Consider the following 22,405-nt stretch of genomic DNA (forward strand, 5'->3'; position numbering starts at 1 on the left):
CTTTACTCCCAATAGTTATTAAAAATATTTATACACACACAAAAGCAATTAAATAATGTTTTTTTAAGGAGATTGACTATCTGTGTTAGATCAATGCTAATGGCAAATACTATGCCATCCCTGCCTGCTTGATCTGTGGAAATGGAGAAAGGATTGTGGATGTTGAAATCCCCAAGAAGGATGACTTCACAATTAGGGTATTTTGACTATCAAAAATAGAATGACAGAGATAGACAGTCAAAGAGTGGTTATCAGAATTTTGAGAGTTTGTAGTACATATTAAATGATTGTGACAAGACAGTTTGGTAAAGAAATTGAGCCAAAGCAGATCAAAACTTTCTATAATTGTCAATTGTATAATTGTATGCATTTGAGTATGCGATGTGCATTAACATATATGTAGCAACCCTGTGTGGGTGAATTTTCTGTAAACTGAGAATGCTAAATGGCCTGGTAGTAGACAGACAGGTGATAAGGATCTCCAAGAATAATAAATGTAAGAAAGCTGAGAAACATTATGAGAGGTATGAGGAGCCTTTTCTCTCTCTCTCACACACACAAAGAAAGAATCTAGGATTCACAGAAGCACATCAAAATGCTAACCAGAAAACAGTTCAGTGATGAGATATGAAATATCCTAATTAGATAAAATTTTACACATTATTCATATATTCTTAGCAGCTGTTAAACCATGTATGAATAATTTCTATTCCTTCGACAAACTCACAGATAATAACGAATAGCAACGGTAGATATAAAAAAAAACAGATGGAGAAGAAAATTCAACAGTTTGACAATGAAAAATATGAATAACACAAAAATCCACCTTATGAAAGGGTAGTCAATCTTTTTATTAAGAGTACATGACAACCAGTTGTCATGTACTCTTAATAAAGTGGACCAAAGCACTCTCTTTCTCTCTCTCCAAAGGTTTACTTCACACTAGCCTCTAAAATATCCTCAGTGGGTATAATAGTCAAAGTGGGGGCTGGGCAGAGAGAAGAAGTCTGGGCAGATTATACAGAGATTCAGTACATGACATAAGAATTCAAATCATAGTGATACTACTCGTTTCTCATCTATGATCCAGTAACATTACTAAAGCATGGACTAAGCATTAAAGAACATATGCAACAATAAAGATATCATAGTGTTTAAATCCAACTCCACAGTAATTTTAGATATGAATATGGATAAATCCAAAATAGGAAGGACACCATCTACAGGATTTTTTATGTTGACCTAACAAGGACTACATACATCAAAACTAACAATCTTATTATTGTTAATCTGCCAGCCTGGTTGGCTGAGTGGTTAGTGTATCTACTCTCCAGTCAAAAGGCAGCGGGTTTGAATCGCACTGTGGGTATGGGTGTTTGTGATCGTCTGTGAAAATACTAGTGGTGGTGGGCAGTAGATGGCATTGGTGTAGATGATGGAGGTTGGAGACAGAGTTGTAGAGTAGGTGTCCTTCCTCAGTGAGTCTATGGACTCACTGTTGGAAGTGTCACGTAATAATAATACTAGTAATAATTATTAAAAACTTCTGCCACAAGCCTAAATTAAAGTCCAGTTAACTCTTAAACACCCAGTCAATTTTAGGCACTATGGAGCACCTAAGTATGCAAATTGGAAATGTCATAACCCATTCCTGGATATTGGAGATTCCAACAAAGTATCTCTTCATAATATCTATCCTGACTATCAGTCTCACAGAATTGAAAGATAGGCTACTTTGCAGGAAAACTAAGCCCAGAGAAAAACTAAAAACATTATGCTAGAACCCAGGTACTTTAACAGATATTCTGGATGGGATCTGTCTGTTTAAATGTACCAAAAAAATAAATTCTCGTTGTTTTGACATGAAATTTTCTCTCCGCACACCATCCAGTTTAAATGGCACTTTTTTTTTTCAATAACCACAGCAAAATATATTGAAAGAAAGAGTTATGACCTCTTTCTGTTTGTGGTGAGATTATTATTATTATTCAGGCCTCCAAGGAGTCAAAAGACTCATCGAGGGAGGTCCTTCCTAAGACATAAAGTCTGTCAAGACTCATCGAGGGGAGGTCCCCCCCCGAGAAACACAAAGTCTATCATACCACTCTTTAAACTCACTGACCATTCTCGCTCCCACCACTCCATCAGGCAATGCATTCCACGGCTCAACCATCCTCCACACAAAGAAACCACTCCTTACCCTCTTGCTCACAGTTTCCTTTCGTAACTTCCAGGGATGGCCTCTTGTCATCACTCCTTCCCGCTGTTCAACCAAGCGAAAGAACTCCCCAGTGTCAACCCTGTAACCACCTCTCAACAGTTTAAAAGTCTCAATCATATCACCTCTCCTTCTTCTATCCACCAAACTCTGCAATCCACATTCTCTCAGCTGATCTTCATAACTATCCTTGTACAGTCCTGAAACCATCTTTGTCATCCGTTCTTTGTATCCTTTCCACAGTTAATTTATCCCCTTCAAATCCTAGGGACCAAATCTGAGAACAATAGTCCAAGTGTGGTCTGATCAGAAACTTATACAACGGAATGATAACCCTCTTATCTCTGCAGGTCAGTGTCCTTCTCATAATAGCAGCAATCCTCTATGTTACCTTCACCACCTTTGCAATATGTCCCCTAAACTTCAGGTTTCTATCAATCATCAACCCCATTAATAAGGGATTCCTCAATCTCACCACAACTTGTTCAAAATTTATATCAACTCCTTTGACAGGCCTTGGATAGATACCACCTAAAAAAAAAAAAAAATAGGTGGATCAGATATGCTGATATTTTCTTCACATGGTCAAGATTCAAGGAACAGCATGCTGAATTTATCGCCATCTTCAACAGTATGTATCCTAATAATCAGTTTCACACTGAAATAGAAGACAACAGAATGCTTCCTTTTTATGATGACATTAATCTCCATCTCCAGACAGAACAAACTTATATGCTGTTTACAGAAAGAAATAACATCATCAGCACCCTGAAGGATGGAGTATATACTGCATCGAGAGATAAGGAGATAAACAAGGAGCTTGAACAGATAAAAGAATTAAAAGTTACAATAAGACAGCTACTACAGCTGCTATTAAGATCTTGAGATAGACACTCAGAAGCATCCAATAGTCAAGAATATCATAAATACACAATTGATGTCATGTTACTCTAAAAACATGCAAAACATGAAGAACAGTCGAGTTGTCTTCATTCTGCTAAACAAAATATCACCATTCTACAATCATTGAAGACATTTCATCTGCAATTAGAAAATTCAAGAGTTTACGTTATATTGTGCTTGTGATATTTATTATGCAGGGGATTTCTTTGGAGAAATCCAAATGGGTGAACATATTAGAAATGTACATATAAAGAAAGCAGATAAGTCTAGATTAGCCTTCCATACAACCATGGAGAGAGAGATGCATAATGCTATTGGGCAGTCAACCAAAATGACTTGCATCTCATAACAGCTACATCCAGACAACTAGATGCAATTATCATATGAGATGTAAGTTCAAAGAAGTGTCAGAAACTATTTGTTCAGCCATTGGAATCAAATTATTATACTGAACCACTAGTGATCTGCTCTTATAAAATAGTTTAAATTAGCAGAGATAAGATATCAAAGGCACTGATGCATCACTCAGATCAACTTAGCATCTTGTAAGTGTATTTTTATATTATTTATCATAAAGAAGCACTTGTGAATGATGGAACTAGCAAATATAAAGAAATTGATATTATATGTGAAATATACTGTGTCTCATGTGCAACATATGTTATTTGGATGCCATATTTTATTAACATATTTTGAGATCTAAACTTCTAATGAACATATCTGGCTTTTATTTCAAATAAAAGATATATCTTTATTACCTTACTCAATGGAACATGACCTAAACTCAAGAGTCTATTTAAAGTGGATTCCGGTTAATTGGTACACATTGGGACTAGAAAACTTTGTCCCAGTTAAGCAGTTTTCCCCAATTATACGAAATTTTATGGAAAAAGCTAAAATATCACAAAAAGTTCAAAATGTTTAAAAATAGACAAACTTTCAGTATACCTTTGTTAACCATGCTTTATTTAAAAAAAAAAACGGAATGTACACATGTGTGTCAGTAACCCTAAAGAGCTAAATTATGTAGATATCTATCAAATAAGCATATTTTCTTTAACAATTATTTTGGAGAAATTTATCGAGTATACCCTGAGATGTTCCCTTTCTAGACTACGGCTGAACAAAAGCAGCACAGGTATCTAATTCAGATAAAGGACTGCCTTCTTGCATAAATTAACCTCATAATTCAGCAATAAATTTCCTGGCTAGTCACTAGCTCATGTTCAAGTGTAGTGAGAATGTGCCTTCAAAGGTCTTTAGGTGTTTGTTGTAATTTGTTCAACAATTGCATCCTCACAATCTTCATTTTCATTCTAATATTGAAGGCTATTGTCAATGCATAAAAACTCCACCCATTGTGTCCAATGCACGATGTCCATTCTTTTCGCAGTATGTCTTGCTAGCCTAACAAACATGTGATTGTAGATTTTGACACACCAGTTATCTCTGCCAGCTGATGATGACTGGTGTTTAGACAGTTGGCTTTTTATTTTGTCAAGTAAGGCAATTGTATCTGCTAACATTCTTTCCTTGGCATCTTGACACAAGCCTAATTACAAAAAAAAAAATCGCTACACTGTTTTAATCAAAAGTATGCTACCTAGCAGTCACTGTAAGTAGAATTGTTATACTTTCAAAGTATGCATGTCCTCTTTATTCTATATTCCAACACGAGTGACAGCAACACTCTCTCTCTATGCAACTCACTGCATGTGTGCCATTTACAGGCACTGTCCCAATGAAGTGGCATGGTGACCCAAATAAGCGAAGCAACTTTGGCTTATATTCTCTATTTGTTTCCATTCTTCAACATTTGTCCCAAAAAAATAGCTTCCCCAAATAATTGATGCCCTAATTAACTGGAATCTACTGTATTTCTCATTTATTAGTTAATTTTTTTAGTTTTTTTTAACTACTTTTTTTTTGTATAAAAAACCATGCAACACAAAATTGTTTAAAAAGATCCCTTGTCTCTCTCTCTCTCTCTCACACACACACACACACACACACACACACACACACACACACACACACACACACACACACACACACACACACACACGTAACTGATAAATCTGTGAAATTCACAGGTGCCACTACCAAAATCGAATGGCAGCAAACAAAACTAGTGAGCACAAGCATGTGGCATACCCCTACAAATAGCAACCAATGTACATTCTATATGTAACTGATAAGGAATACACAGTGTGGTTAGCACTCAACATAATAAATTAATATACTTTGTATCAAATGGCTAAATAAGGTAGGAGTAAAATGGCTGAATAAAAAGATTAAGCAAGCAAGCAAGAAAGAAAAAGGTCGACAGATTGATATATTTCATTCTCAGTGAATCTATTAATTTTTTCTGCTGTAACTGTTGGTAGCATTTGTTATAACAGAACATTAAAAACAACAACCTTTTTGAATAAAAGAGCTTTAATTAAACTTAAAACTCTTAATTCATGTTTTAATCATCATCGTCATCATTATAGGATGATCATGGTCGAGGGGAGAAAAAAGTGTAAAGAGACTGGCTTCTTGAAGCCGTAATGAATGCATGCATAGTGGGGGCGGTTGGTGCATTTGGGGAGTGGTGTAATGGACTTTGTTTTTCCTAGGAGGGGCCTCCCTCGGTGTCTTGGTAGACGTGTTTCTTGGAGGGGATCTCCTGCGATGAGTCTTTTGACTCCATGGAGGTCTGAATAGTAATAATAATGCACGGAAGATGGTCAGTGTGGCCTGGGATGCATGGAAAGTAGTTGAGTCTTGGGAGCATATTGGGTAAAAGGTTATGAAGGTGAGCAGGTTTGGAGAAGTCACAGATGAGGGGTAGCATGAGTAGGACTAGTTATAGACCAAGAAATGAATTGTTATGCTTATTACCAAGATCGTCAGAATAAGGCAGATGAAATTGTTGAATTGATTGAGTTTATTTGCTCAAAATGGTTTGAATAAGTGAAACAAGGTTGGATGAAAATAATATCCCTAGAATGATTTCCCCTGTTTCCCACACATGAATGGGATACAAAGGAAAAACAGTGGCAGTATGGTTAGTGTACACTGGAAGTTGGTAGGATGAAATATTCAGTTAGATGTTACTATAGGCCAGGGAACATAGAGGGAGGAAAAATATATAGAGGCAATTTGGATTAGTGAGCAAGAGAAGGGTGATCATTACAGATGATTTTAATGATGGTACTGATTGGAATGAAGAAATAGCATTTGGGAATAAGGTGAACAAATTTCTGGATCTTGAGGGACAGCTACCTTAGCCAATATGTAACACATGGCACACAAAGGCTGAGAGTCTTAGATCTGATTGTACCATCAGAGGATGTGGTGAATTGTGGGTGTCTAGTCTATAGCTAGCAAGAGTGATCATAAAGTGATCATGAGTCTGTAGACAGTTATGTCTGAACTTCTATGGGAGAAGGATATATGTGGAACTACAAGGCTGGCAATTATGAAAAACTTGGAAGATAACCAGGAGATAGCAGTGCTATCTCCCAGTTGGGCACTTGCTACTTGGACACTGATCAAAAGCTATTTAACAGCAGCAATGTCACATTCCAAAGGTGAAAAGGCTAATTAAGGTAGGAGTAAAATGACTGAATAAAAAGATTAAGCAAGCAAGATGAAAAAAAAAAAAAAAAAAAGAAGTCTTTATGTAGGCTGCATAAGGAATACAAAGAGCAAGCCAAGAAGGTGATTTGGTTAAGGAAGTTGGTACAGAACATACAGCAAAACTGCAGTATATTCAAAAATTAGCCAATCAAGCCAAGAAAAATTCTAGTCAGTTCTTGCAGTATGTGGCAAGTAAAAGACAGAATGGTTATAGATGAATAATGTTAGTAGATGACAATGGTAGATTGGTGACTGCTGCAGAGAATACAATTGAGATACTCAATGAGCAATTTATCAGGATATTTAACTTTCATGAATCTAACACGAGCATCTTGAGTGTAGTGAGTATGGTGGGGAAATGATAGTGAGTGAGTACAAGGAATATGAAGAATTAGATAAACATGAAATTAATAAGGCAGTAAGGACTGAATGATAATATATCACTGCATATCTTGAAGGAATGCTCTAGAGTTTATGGTTCCCTTGGCAACCCTGTTTAACATGAGTCTTGCAACAGCCCAACAAGTGTGAAAAGAGGGTAAAATTGATATATTTCACAAATTATAGGCCAATTTGAGTTTCTGCGGTTGTAGTTAAGGTGTTGGAGAGGTTGACGAGGTCAAGGATTCAGAAATTAGTTGATTATTATCAACTAATTTCTGATTTAGTTGTTAATTCTCTGTGATGGTCCCTTTCAACAAGCCCATGCTGATCAGTATGGATCCGTTAAAGAGTGGTCATGTTTTAGAAATTTGCTTATGTACTACAAGAACATGACTAATTCAATGGATAAAGCAAATGCATGTACAGTGGTATACTCAGATTTTTCAAAGGACTTTGATAGATGGCCATATGACAAGCTGATAACTGGAACAGATAGGTAGGACTGGCTACTAGACTAGTTTAGTTGAACTGGTATCAAAAGCGTGTGTATGGGAAGTGGTATTCCAAAATACAGAGGTTACTAGTGGTGCACTACAATGGTTTGCAACTGAGAGAGGCTTAACTGTAGATATGCAGTTGTTTGCAGATGATGCAAAGTTGAGAACTAGGAACAGAGCAGATGCTGTAGCCTTAGAGTGGGATCTCTAGCAGCCTGATTGGCTGAGTGTGAAAATACTGGTTGTTGGCAGTAGATGGTGCTGGTGTAGATGATGAAGGTAGTTATAGTTAATGCAGTGGTGGAGACGGATAGCAGTAGAGCAGATGCTCCCCCTTGATGAGTCTCTGGACTCCCTGAAGGTGTTATGTAATAATAATAATAATAATAACAATAATCTGAATAGATTGTATGGGTGGACAAAGGAGTAGGGTTACCAGTTTAACATTGCAAACTGCAAGGCCTTGAAATCCAATAAGCAAGGTTAGATGCAGAGTATGTAGTGAATGGAAAATTTTTGAAGGAAGTAGAACAGACTGGTAAAAGACTTGAAATTTAGGGGGTTACATTGCTAAAAATTGTGACAGTATCACAATGGATTATGAAAATGATGAGGAGGACCTCAAGGGGGGGGGGGGGAATGAGAATATCTTAGAGATTCAAGAGAAGGTTCACCAAGTCAGTATTGGGTCTCTGGAATATGAGATATGAAGAAAGAAAGGAGTTTAGTTTGCAGAGCCTTTGGAATAGAAGAAAGACAAGGATATGATTGTACATATATGTTGAGGAGGGGGTAGTTATCAGATTAATGCAGAGAAGATTTTTCAGAGCGAGAGGAGGGAAGAACAAGGGCCATATCTGGAAGCTATATAAGGAGGATGTGAGCAAGGGAAGTAGGAAGCAGGTTCTTTACACAGAGAGAGGTTGGCAAATGAAATGCATAGCGTGAGAGCATGGTGAGTGGAGAAACTGTGAATGAGATTAAGACACAGTGTGATGATCTTTTTGTGTGAGATTATAGCCCTCCTGCAATGAGATTTTTGACTTTATGGAGGTCTGATGATTATAATAATAATACTACAAATATATACCAAACAACTAGGACAATGCTATCAAAAAGCAGGATAATAAAGAAAATTACAGGCCTATCAGCTTTGTCAAAAGTAGATAAAAATATTCTATACCAATGATAACAAAAAATCATCACATTATTATATGAAGTTGAGCCTAATGAACAAGCTGGATTCAGATAAGGAACAGGATCAACCATATGCAAACACCAAATTAATTAAAAGAAAAAGCAGAGATTACAACATCCATTGTAGTTAGGTTTTATAGGCTATTAAAAAAACAAAAAAAAAACTATGATTCAGTTGAAAAACAAGCAATACTAATAGTAGTGAAGAGATATAGCATAAGATAAGATAAGATAAAGAAAAAAAATGTACAGAAAATGAATTACTAGTGTCCTGTATCCTCATCTATGAACAAAGCAGTCCATTTAAAGTAGACAAAGGGGTGCAGAAAAGAGATACTAACATATTTCACTAAATTATTTATTCAATGCAGTATTAGGTTATATCCTAAGTGAACTAGACTGGAGCGATTAAAAATTATTTTATTTATTACGCATTCGGCAGATGCAGCACAAATAAATAGAATAAAAATGAGAGAGAGTTATGGGAATGATAGAAGAGGAGAGAATAAAAACAGTAGAAGAGAGGGAATGAGAGTGAATTATGGGAATGATAGAAGAGGAGAGAGGGAATGAGAAGAATGCAAGGGAGTGCTGGAACCAGGAATAGAGAGATGCCAAGATGGTAGGTAAGTACAGGAATATGAAGAGAAAGTGTTAGAGGAGAGAGAGAGAGATTGAGGGATGCAGGTGAGCAATCAAGGAACAGAGTAGTAAGAGGTGTGATGTATGGAGAATCAATGAGCCATGGCATACAAGATAGGATGCCAGAGGAGTGTTTGCCTAGAGGAAAGATAGAAAGTGTGGCTATGGCAGTTAAGCATGATGAAAGGGTGGATGAGATGATTATGATGGTGAGCACGAATGATTTGAGAGGTAGTGTAAATTGGGTGACGAGGGATCTGAGATTCATGCTTGAGGTTGTACAGAAGAAAACTCAGAGAGGGAAGATAGTGTGTATGTTGCCCAGATATGATAATGACGAGCTGAGTAGAAGAGCATTAATAATGAATAGTCAGAATGTGTCAGAAGAGGAGCTTGGAATACGTGGATGCTTGGAGGGCATTTGAGGACAGAAAGGAACTCTATGTGTGTGTCAACACAGGGAAACTACAATTCCCATGGTGGATGGCAGCCTCTTGTGAGAATAGGTGCTTGGAAGAAGGGAAGAATATATCGGGTAAATGCTGAGTCCAGTGGAGTCAGGAAGGGATAAGGATAGATATAGAAACAGTGATATTTTTATGCTTTATACTAATGCCAGAAATATCCGAAATAAAGGAAATGAATTGGTGGTGCTGATCGTGTCAGCCTGGTCAAAGATTATTTTGATCTCTGAGACATGGTTGACGGAAAATGATATAATAACAGGAATAGAAGTAACAGAGAACAGCATTTTTCGGCAAAATAGGAAGGAGAAATGCGGTTGGTGGAGTACTGCTTATGATAAGTGATGACTTATGTCCTCCAAGAGTGGAGGCTTTGGAAGGCAGTGACACTAATGGTTTTGAAAGCACAGTGTAATGTGAGAAGTAGAGATGGGCAAGACAGGATATTTAGTGGGGTGCTGCTACAAGCCAAGGAGCATAGAGGGTGAGGAGCTGGAGATGTTTAGACAGTTGAGCTTCACAAGTGCAAGAAGAATGATCATTATGGGAGATTTTAACTATGGCAGTATAAATTGGGAAGAGGAAAATGCATGTAGTAATAAGGGGATGGAATTTTGAGAATTGTTGAGGGACAAATGTCTTAGGCAACATGTGACAGAAGGAACACAAAGTTCAAGAGTTTTGAATTTGGTCACGGCATCAAAAGAGCTGATTATAACTGAGATGACATCTCTACCCCCAGTTGGAGAGAGTGACCATGTGGTTTTGACTTGGAGGATGAACAGACATGCAGGAGTATCAAAGAGAAGGGAATATATGTGGAATTATAAGACAGATAATTATAATAGTCTTACATATCAACTTGGGACAGTTCCATAGAGGGAGGAATCGGAATGGGCAAGATATCATTAGTGCTCTTGGGAAATTGTGAAGGAATATTTGTTAGCAGCAATGGTAAGCTGTATTCCACAAGTGAAAAAGAGGACACAATTTGGTGTAAAGTGGATGAGAAACAATATCAAACAGGAACTGCAGACGAAAAAGAGTTTATGGAAGAGATATGAGGGGCAGAGAGCAGTTGAATGAAGAATATAAGACTTAGACCAGGAGAGTGACTAGTATGGTAAGGAAGGCAAAACTGGAATATGAGAAGAGATTGGCCCCAAGATCCAAAGAAAATCCTAGGGAATTTTTTAGCTATGTGGCCAGTAGGAGGAGAAATGATTGTGGAAGAATGATGTGGGATAAAAATGGGAATAGAGTGACTCCTCCAGAGGACATGGTGGAATTGTTCAATGAACACTTTATTGGAGTATCTAGTATTAAAACCTACTTGGAGAAGTAAGTTTTAACACTAGAAGGATTAGAGGAGAGTGTGTTTCAAATAGTGAGTACTTTGGATGTCAATAAAGCTGTGGAACTGGATGGAATTTCACCATGGATTTTTATAGAATATGCTAAAGAATTAACAGTTCCGTTGACCTGGCTTTTCAATGAACATCCTCTATAGGAAAGGTACCCAGGGAATGGAAGGAAGGTAAGATAGTGCCATTGCATAAGGAAGGTAGCAGACTGGAATTGTCAAATTATAGACCAGTTTGTGGTTCATATATAGTTGTTAAGATCTTGGAGAAATTAGTGAGGGACCATATACAGCACTGGACAAATGAAGATAATGTCATCTGTGAGAGTTAACATGGATTTGTTAAGGGGACGCTCTTGCTTCAGTAACATGATTGCCTTTTATAATAATGTGACAAGAGTGGTTGACGAGGAAAAAGCATATTCTGCCATTTTTTTTTTATTTTACAGAAGCATTTGACAGGATGCCACGTGATAAGCTGATATTTAAGTTGCAGCACATGGGTGTAGATGGCAGGTTAGTTAACTGGATTCAGGATTGGCTATCTGATAGGTATCAGAGAGTTGTGTATGGTGGAGCAATATCAAGGAGGCAGAAGGTTACAAGTGGGGACCCACAGGGCTCAGTACTGGGATCTATATTGTTTAAGCTTTATATCAATGAGATTGTCAGTGGATTGCAAGGGGATATTCAGTTATTTGCAGATGATGTAAAGCTGGGAAGGGTTATTAGTAATAGTGCAGATATAGCAGCCTTGCAAGAGAATTTGAATAAACTGGACAGATGGCCAAGTGAATGGGGGCATCGGTTTAATACATCAAAATGTAAAGTCTTGAGTTTGGGAACCATCGATGAGAGGATGCATACTCAATTGGAGGAGCTATACTGGAGGAAGTAGGGAAGACAAGAGATCTGGGGGTAATGATTAATAGAAACCTGAAATTCAAGGAAGATATTGCAAAGGTGAAGGTAATCCAGAGGATTATTGCAATACTGAGAAGGACGCTGACCTACAAAGATAAAAGAATTGTCATTCCACTGTATAAAGCCCTGATCAGACCACACTTGAACTATTGTTCTCAAATTTGGTCACCGGGATTTAAAGGGGATAAATTAACTGTGGAAAGGGTACAGAGGCGGATAACAAAGATGGTTTCAGGACTATACAATTGTAAATGGGGGGGGGAGTATTTATTTATTTTTCTAACTATAGCTTTATTTATTATATATAGATATATAGTCTACTCTCTTCTGTTTTTTGTTACTTAATATCTTTATTGGCTTATCCTATTTCATCTTAGATGTCTTCGTTTATCTTATCACTATTATATCTTTGTGTCCACTCTATATATATATTTTAATGCAATAACTATTGTGTATTTCTAACTATACTTTCTTATCACTCTTTGGTATCTCTTCAAGCTATACTACCTTCCGATACTAAGATAATTCTATAGGCAAAATGCACCATTGACAAACAGTTACTCTCTGACTGTTACACATATAAATTTCCATTAATTATTAAACATCTAATTTTCACACATTAACTCTGCTCAATTTCATCAGCCTCAACTTAACAGTCCACTAATAAAGTTCTCCTATAATTCAAGAAAATTGAACAAACGTATCAACTCACTTTATGGCTGCTACCCACTGTGTATTTGGCTTCGAACTGGAGTCCTGATCCTTTTCTCTCGCGTCAGGTTTTCTCCCCTGCTTATGGTGGCATTAGACTTGTTGATGACTTTCTGAGACTGTGTCCTCCCAGCGCACAGGTGAAGATTCTCGGCTTGAGGAGCATTTGCATATGCGTTGAACGTAGTGGAGCAATTCTTTCCCGCTCGAAAATTCCTTCTCCTCGGACAATAGCTCCCGTGAAGAGTTGTCATCAGGTCTATGCGTTGCCTGGCAGATTGGCTCCTATCATCTTTTCTTTCAGGCCTCTGGCATAACTTCTCCTGAAGTCGCGTCCTCGATGGCTTACATTTGACGGACAACTGCTGGCGACTTCTCAATAACGACCTCTGGACAACCGATGAGGAACTCCTGGAACCGATACTAGATCTTCCGGCCAACACCTTTTATTCGCCTTCTTTCATATCCCTGCACAAAGATATGGGACCCCAAACATTTAGGTGCGGTCCCTTGTTCTTCCACTTCCTTGTTCTTCCCTTTCTTTGTTCTTCTCGTGTACTCCTTTGATCCTATTTGTTCTGGTAGTGGACATTCGTCTGAAGTTTGTTGGTCCGTTTAACACTGACCTTGAGTATTTATAGGTGGACTTCACAAACAAATTTTATGTCTTTATAAGGAGCTAGCATATATGGTTTTCTGGTGTCAAGGTATTGCCTTAGTTTAATACATTCTAGAATTTTCCCTTTTTGGGCAGTGAGCATAGACAATTTCCATAGGTATTATTTACATTAACAAACTACTTTAACTATACATAGACATACAGGTTACAATCTTACTGGGCTTGATTTCTGTAAAAATTGATGTAAGGCTTTCTGACATTATTAAGCTACATCAAATTTTTACACAATGTTGGTTATGAGGATCGGCTGAGAGAATGTGGATTGCAGATTTGGTAGATAGAAGGAGAGGTGATATGACTGAGACTTTTAAACTGTTGAGAGGTAGTTGCAAGGTTGACACTGGGGAATTCTTTTACTTGGTGGAACAGCGGGAAGGAGCGATGAAAAGAGACCATGCCTGGAAGTTATGAAAGGAAGCTGTGAGTAAGAGGGTGAGGAGTGGTTTCTTTGCATATAGGGTGGTTGAGCCATGGAATGCATTGTCTGATAGAGTGGTGAGAGTACGAATGGTAAATGAGTTCGAGGAGTGGTATGATAGATTTTGTATTTTCTAGAAGAACCTCCTACGATGAGTCTTTTGACACCATGGAGGACTCAATCATAATAATAATAATAATAAAACAAAAAACTATAAAAAAAGTGGTAAAGTGATTAATATCGACAGAAGAAAAAACCAAATCATCAATTACAATATGCCGATAACCTCATAGTGATAGCAAACAACAAAAGAGAACTAGAAGAAATGATGAATGAACTATTGCCTCCGTAACACAATTGAAAGAACGACAGTACATTGTGCCCTTCAATTGGAATAGGCCTAAGTTCGATTCTCGTCGTGACGGGAGGAATCTTTATGTGGACTTTTTCAATCGAAGGTGAGTTAGCTGATCTCATACGGAGGTAGCAGGGTTTTTCTCCCGGAAACTCGGGTTTTTCATCCCACATACAGACAAATTGGCCCTTCAGAACACACGCAATTTTACAGACAAAAAACACTAGTTGTGGTGGTCGGTAGATGGCGTTGATGGAGATGATTGGTAGTAAAGGTTCGGTGTAGTGGTGGAGACAGCTGTATAGTGGGTGTCCTCCCGTGCTGAGTCTTCAGACTCCTTGGAGGTGTCACGAATAATAATAATAACTAAATACAGTATCAATTAATTAAAGTATGGGTATACATAAGAGGGGGGATCTGGAATGATAAACACCTAGAACAAAAATGATATTAAAGCAAGTGACATAATCACAAGAAAGAGCATATCTTAAAACTGTTTAACTCCCATGTTTCATCAAATTGTAATAGCAGCCTGTGTAGCTCAGTGGATGTGGCGTTTACACACCACCGCGCTTGGCCGCACGAAGGAAGTCTTGGTTTCGAGTCTAGTCGACGACTAGAGGAAATTTTTCTAAGCCTTTTTTCGACCGGTTCCCGAGTTAGTCGATCTCTGGCACGGGCAAGCAGGTTTTTCCTCCCGGAAACTCGGGTTTTTCGTCCTGTAAACTCAAGAAAATCGACCGTAGAACCCACATTATTTCAGACATTAAATATATTGTGTTAAGGTTAGGGACCACGAGATGGCGGCACATTTGAGCCGTCTCTCTTCACTGCGTACCGCTTAATTAGTGATAGCCTTGGGCCATCTGTCTCTGATTGGGTACCAGTGGAGATTGAACTGCCCACTCAGTCTCCAAAAGTTAGATAGGGCTAAGTGGCCTCGCCTACTCCCGTATATACGGGAATAAAAAGGCGTTAGCTGATTTTTTTTTTTTTTTTTTTTTTTATAATAAAAAGAGCAATATACATAATATGTATATCTTGAAATAAGACCTGAAAACAGACCCAAATGTTTTCAACCAGTGTGCCATCCTGGATATAGGAGAAGAGATTTCAAAATTAAAATAGAAATGCACAAGGCATTTTTTCTATGGATAAAAAATTGATCAGTGGTGGATAAAGAATCACTGAATGGTGATCAACCAAAGGAAGATGCCATAAATTCCTCTTCTTTATTCCTATTCCTTCTGGCATTGAACAACCAGAGAGAAGATAACCTAGTGGAGATAGGTGGAGAATGCCGTCATTGGGAATCCTTCACCAGAGAGAAATGAGGGAAACCTATAACCAAACAAAAAGGTTATATATATTCTTTTTCAGGAATAAAGATTGCATGGTTACATACATCTTAGAATTTAAAGTCTTTTGTTTATAGGTTATCAATAATGTGATAACTTTTGTGATTAAGAACCAGCAAATATCAGCAAGCATACTGAAATTCCATTTATTTGAGTATAGTATTATGTCATATAAAAAATATACGTTGAATCATTTACCATATTTTGACAATGACAGCACCCAAGTCTGGAGGCGAGAAATCCAAATAATTCAGAAGGCTGATTTTTAATGACACGTTGCATCTTACTGCTTTTCTGTGATGATTTTTTTTTCTTTTGCTTTGCATCATTTCTATTTCCATTGTTTCTGAACTTGACAGGGAACTTGTGAAATCTGTCAAGTTCAGAAAAAGGAAAGGATTCATTGTGATGACCTTAACCCTAGGAGGCAAGACCATTTGGGATTGCCCACCTTGCCAAAGTAGGGATGAATGCAATACATACCACATGACCCCTTTCCAGATGTAAGCAGGTTGCACTATATGGCAAACAAAGCAGCAGGACATTGCAGAGGATTCCAATGATGGTAATGACCTGAAAAGTAGAATGAAAAAACTACAGAAAAAGAATCAGCATCCTAGATAGATTCTTTGATCACAAGCAGGTGCTCCTACATGGAGGGAATTACTTGAAAGATTACTCGAAAAGCATAAATGAAAAAAGGGAAGTAGCTTCCAAGACCATAGCTGTGCAAATCTTAAAAAAATACAAAACAACCTACAAGTTTTCATATCCCCCCCCATTAAAAAAAGATGTTTCAAACAATATCTCAAAAAAAAAAAAATAAAAAATAATAATAATAATAATCTTGCACAAACAACTGGCCAGAACCTTCAATAAACAGATGGTAGGAAATTTTAGATTATTGCCTATCTTTGAGAAGCCTATATTAATAATGAGTATTCTGCCAGGAACTTAGAAACAGATCTTTAGGAAAGATCATTAAAAGCAGTCACTCAGTTAGTGGAAGACATTTTTTTCCATCTCATAATGGATATCATCAGTGCAAGGGAGAGAATGCAGGTGTTATTTCTTCCTGGTCTGTTGTACTACTCCAAACCATTTAAGGAGAAGATAGTAATGTTTTTCTCTTGAGGTTTAATTTTAATTATGTGAACATAAAGAACTATGTTCCCATAATCATTGCTCTTCTTGTATTCATTAAGCTAAGTTATCATAATTCACAGTAATACTTACTTAGATCTATAGCAACATCTATGTATTTTGTCTTGCTGGCTTTCATTTCATGCAAAACAATAATAAATAAACAGCATTGAATTAATTGTTTATAAAGCTCATATTACTACTGCTGTCATCTCATATCTCTACCCTGTTTGTACCTGATTCATCTGCTTATTATTCACAGTATCCAGTTCTCTGCTGTATCTTTCATCTTCCCTAAAAATACCATAGCCACACATTCTATTCCAATAGAATATTTGTCTCCATTAACAGGTCACTAATGCAATAATTTTCAGTCAATTTGCACATATCAATGCGATGTATTCTCCTTTTATGTTCCTATTCCTTCTGGCATTAGTAAACATGTGTGACAACTGATTACCATGCTTGTAAATACTTATAATTGACCTGATCAAATAAGCAACCTTATTTGATCAGAAATTAAAGATAGTTATAAAAAAAAAAAAGCAACAAAACTTTCAATAAATAATTTGTTCTTATTTCACTTTACCCATACCTTGTAGGGAGAAAAAAAGTACAATATGAACAACAGTTGTTCCTTACATAAAAGAAGTATTTGAAAAACTAAGCAGAATATAATTTTAAATTACTTCCAATCCCTCTCATAAATTAAAAAGTTTATTTAGCTTTTCTACTGATCCAGTCTGTCTGGGAAGGGAAGGGAGAGAACTTACTTATCCTCTTTGTGCCTCATCATGGCACATAAAGCCAAGATCCATTACTTTCAGATACCTCTGTCCTGAGCCACCAGTTTTGTTATTTCACAAGTTTGTTATTTCATTTTTAGATATAGGTTCTTTAAATTTATGCTTATAGGAGGTTCTTCCATTACTGAACTTCTAATTATGTCAATTATATTTTGATGATTGATTCTAAATGTAGAAAACAATTATATTGTTTTCTACATTTAGAATCTCATCAAAGCATTCTTTCCATCTTCTAACAATCTTTTCCTCTTCAGTTAGCAGCAAATTCATCTTTATCTGTTATAACATTTACTTGTTTCTTACTAAGAAGCAAGTAAATGCTAACAAAGGAAAAATTAGAGTACACGAGGAGCTGAGCAAGCCAAGGGTAATCTGAAAGAGTTCTTTCAGTATGTGGCAAGTATAAAAGGAAGAATGACTATGACAAAATAATTCTGATGAATGCTAATGGTAAGGAGATGAAGCAGATGTAATAGTTGAATCACTAAATGATCACTTTGCAAAGTTGCATCATCCAGGTGGAAATATTGAAGTAATAAATGTGACAAGACTGCTAGGACAACAAATGAATGAAGATATATATATATATATTGTAAAATGAGTTGAATGACTTAAACTGAGGTAATGTAGGTAAAAAAAGGAGGTTTAATAGTAAAACACGACTAGTTTCGGCTTATAACAGCCTTCATCAGGTGACATTATAAAAGAAAAGAAAAAACACTAACCACTGAAGTTTAAAAAATGTCATATATATGACATTACAGAACTTTGATGTGAATACAGCATGAGTATTAGATGAAATATCAGTTCATATAATGGTAGTGCCTTCGATCATATTGAGTCTCAGCTCTGATATGTTTCCAAGAATGTGGAAAAATAGGAAAATAGTTTCTGCTGCATAAAGGAGGCTCCACGAAAGCAGTCACAAATTATCAACTTATCAGCATCTCAGAAGTGGATAGTCAAATAATGAGAAGTTAGTTAAAGGTGAAACTCAGAAATGGGTGGATAAGAGTATGATACACTATGGGGAACAGCATGGTTTTGGATGGGTAGATCACATCTCAGTAATTTACTCACTTTTCATAATAAAGTAACAGCTCACTTGGATAGAGAAATGGCTATACAATGTTACTGTTGAACTTTGCTGCAAAAGCATCTGACAGAATACTACATGGAACTCGGTATAAACTGGGGCAAATGGATTTGGATATGAAGCTGGTGACATGGATAAGAGGGTTACTGGACACTTTTTGGATAAGAACAATTGGATACTTTCTTTTAAAATTGCATTTCACTTATTATTATTATATGGGCACCCCCATGGAGTCCATAAACTCATCAGCGGAGGTCCACTAGCATTTTAACTAATCCATCGTTTAAACAATACCTGTCATATTTTATTTTGAATTTTCACTGACAAAACATCACTACTGACTCTGGTCTTTTCCACTCTTCAAGCAAAAAATCTAGTCCACATGCCTTTCATAACTACATTCTCACTAAATTTCCAGAGACGACCCTTACTGGTCAGGTACTGAAATATTTCCTCTGTATCAATTCTGTAAAAACCCTTTATGTAACTTGTTTAAGTTTAAGTTAAGGGATATTACATCCCATATTGTTTCTTAGCCGAATAAGAAACTCAAAAGAGTTTCATGCAAAATATAAAAATTATCTAAAGTTCGGTGATTCCAAGCGTAAGCAAATACCTGGATAGCAGCAACTGACCCTTAAGGTAGTGCAAGCTGAGGCAACTCATAGCAAAGGTGGAGCAAGCTCCGATCACTATTCTTGATATTTACCCATAATGTGAACTTAGCTCCTAGGAGCTGTATTACTGTTCAACATTATGAGAGAAGGTCACTACCCAGACAGGTTTCAACCTTTATTGAGGTCTCATCAGTGAGTCGCCAGACTTTGGAATCGCCGAACTTTATATAATTTTTATATTCGGCATGAAACTCTTTTGAGTTTCTTATTTGGCTAAGAAACAATATGGGATGTAATATCCCTTAACTTAAACAAGTTATATGTCGCCGAATTGAAGCCTTTGGCTCTTCATATATTTAAACCCTTTATGTAATCCTCTTAAGACATTACATAAAAGGTCATAAAGAATTGATACAGAAGAAATATTTCAGTACAAGACTAGTATGCGGAGAACTATAGATCCTTCTTGGAAATTCAGTGAGAGTATTTAATAAGGACATGATGACTACAATTTTTGCTTGGAAAGTGGTAAAACGAGTGGTAAAGACCAGCGTCAGTAGCAATGCTTCATCAGTAAAATTCAAAACAAAATATGACAGATATTGTGCAAAAGGATGGGGTTGGTGAAATGTTAGCGGACCTTTGGTGATGAGTCTATGGAAACTATGAAAGTGCCCACATAACAATAATAATAAAGTGAAATGCAATTTTAAAAGAAAGTATCAAATTATTTTGAAAAGTAACAATGATTACATTACTGTGTATATTTTACATAATTTTGACTGTATTTTCGATGACTGTAACAGATATAAGAATGGACGCTGTATACATCAGTTTAACATTGGCATTCACTACCGATATATGAAATTATTATAAGTTCATTGAAGTGAATGATAATAAGAACACGTGCAACCTTTTTCATTCCTTGTTCATCCCTTCCCAATCGCCTTATCAAAGCAACATTTTATTAAATTCATAAAACACCTTTAGTTGCAGAAAATATAAGTGGTCACAAGGACTCAGCTCATAATCCTAGGATATACAGTGCAGCCTAAACTTTGCTAGAATGTAGAATTAGAGATGGGAGAGAGCACTACTAATTGTAATGATGGCCTTTGCTTTCTTTTATTTTTGTAGATTATGTAGGTTGATATAATCATAAAATTGATATTTTGTTAAGACTTTGATATACAGTAAGTTCTCGACCTTACAGGTATTTGAATTATGTGGATTTGCAGATGTATGGTTGCAGTAGTTTGACTTATGACTACCAACACAATCTATCAAGCACTCCTTTGGAAGCATTTTGGCTTTATCCTTTAGCCATCTAATAGATAACTAAAGGAGAGAGCCAAAATGTTCAGTTTATGATATGCTAAACTGTTAAAATGAGGGATATTATGCATCCAGCAATATTTTATAGTCAAATACAGAAAGAAACTTTAAAATAATTTCAAAAATTTACCATAGAGCTCATGAAAATATAAGATTCATCACTGAAGTTGCACTTCTTAAAGATACGAGCTCTGCCTAGGGGTCCCTATATTCACTTTTTATTGTGAACAAATATGTCGGCTCCTAGGCAGAGCTTGTGTCTTTTTAAGAAGTGCAAACCAAAGCAACTAATGCTGAAGATTATATTCTCATAAGCTCTCTAGTAAATTTTCAAATCTGTTTAAAGTTTTTTTTCCCTACAGTTGGCTATAAAATATGGCTTTCCTAGTAAACATGTCAATGTCATCACATTTTGTTTGTGTCTGCCTTGAGCACAAGCTATGTCTTATTAGTGGCAACTCCAAGGAGTCATTAGACTCATCAAGGGAGGCCCTAAACATCATGTCAAGAACAACTATTCAACATCCACATAGAATCTATCATACTTTGCTTTGAACTCATTCACAGGCATGGCACCCACAACAGACTCTGGCAACTCATTCCACTCATTCACCACTCTCCAAGAAAAAACCTAGTTTTAACATCCTTACCCAGTTTCCATGGATGGCCCCTAGTCCTCCCACCACCAATCCTGTTCTGAAAAATATTCTCTGAATTAATCTTATAGAAACCCTTCAGTAATTTGAATGTCTCAATCATATCACCACTTTTCTGCCTATCAACCAATTTCTGCAACCCACAAATCTTCCACCTGTTCTCATAAGGTTCATTCCATAGACCTGCTATCATCTTGGTCACTCACCTCTGGATCCTCTCCACCTCCTCCCCATCAAGAAGAAACCATGGCGCTCATATATGGGCACAGTAGTCAAGATGGGATCTTATCAAGGTACAGAGGAACAATAACTTGCTTGTCTCTGTACGTCAAAGTATTCTTCAGTAACCAAGTGATTTGATGAGCTGATTTAGCCACTTTTGTAATGTGCCCTAAACTTCAACTTCCTATCCATCAACACACCCAAATCCCTGGCGTCGTCAATCTCCTGGAGTACAGTTCCACCAATGTGGTATACTGCTGCTAATCCTTTCACCCTAAAATGCATAACCTTACACTTTGCCACATTAAATTGACATCCATTCTCCTTAGCTCAATCCTCCAATCTATCCAAATCATCCTGTGAAATTTTGACATGTGCATTCACTATTGCTCTACCCAACTTTGCATCATTAGTAAACAAATGAACAGTTCCTCTCAGATCCTTTCCTATATCGTTAATGAACGAATTAAATAGTAGTGGTCCAAGAACAGAACCCTGCAGTACACCACTAGTCACAGGTCGTTCTTTTGGACTCTACCCCTGAATAAACTACTCTCTGATATCTCTCTATCAACCACTCTCCTATCCATCTCACCAACCCTACATCCATCCCCATGTGCTGCAGTTTACTGATTAGAATTCTGTGGTATCCTGTCAAAAGGCCTTAGCAAAGTCCAGCAGTATCACTGTAAATCCATTACTCTTATCCAGTTCAGCTATCACTGTATATTATAAAACGTGAGCAAGTTACTGAGGCATGATCTACCCTTCACAAAACCATGCTGTCCTC

General features: G+C 36.9%; 1 protein-coding gene across 1 annotated transcript in view; it reads right to left on the reverse strand.

Moving 5' to 3' along the window:
• Positions 1-22,405, reverse strand: part of jbug (filamin-type immunoglobulin domains fbug) — an 879,391-nt gene that overhangs the window by 82,319 nt on the left and 774,667 nt on the right. The gene's annotated exons all lie outside the window — the stretch shown is intronic.

The sequence above is a fragment of the Typopeltis vanoorti genome, chromosome 12, assembly GCF_054136105.1.
Source record: "Typopeltis vanoorti isolate ZY-2024b chromosome 12, IOZ_Tvanoo_1.0, whole genome shotgun sequence".
Lineage (NCBI taxonomy): Eukaryota > Metazoa > Arthropoda > Arachnida > Uropygi > Thelyphonidae > Typopeltis > Typopeltis vanoorti.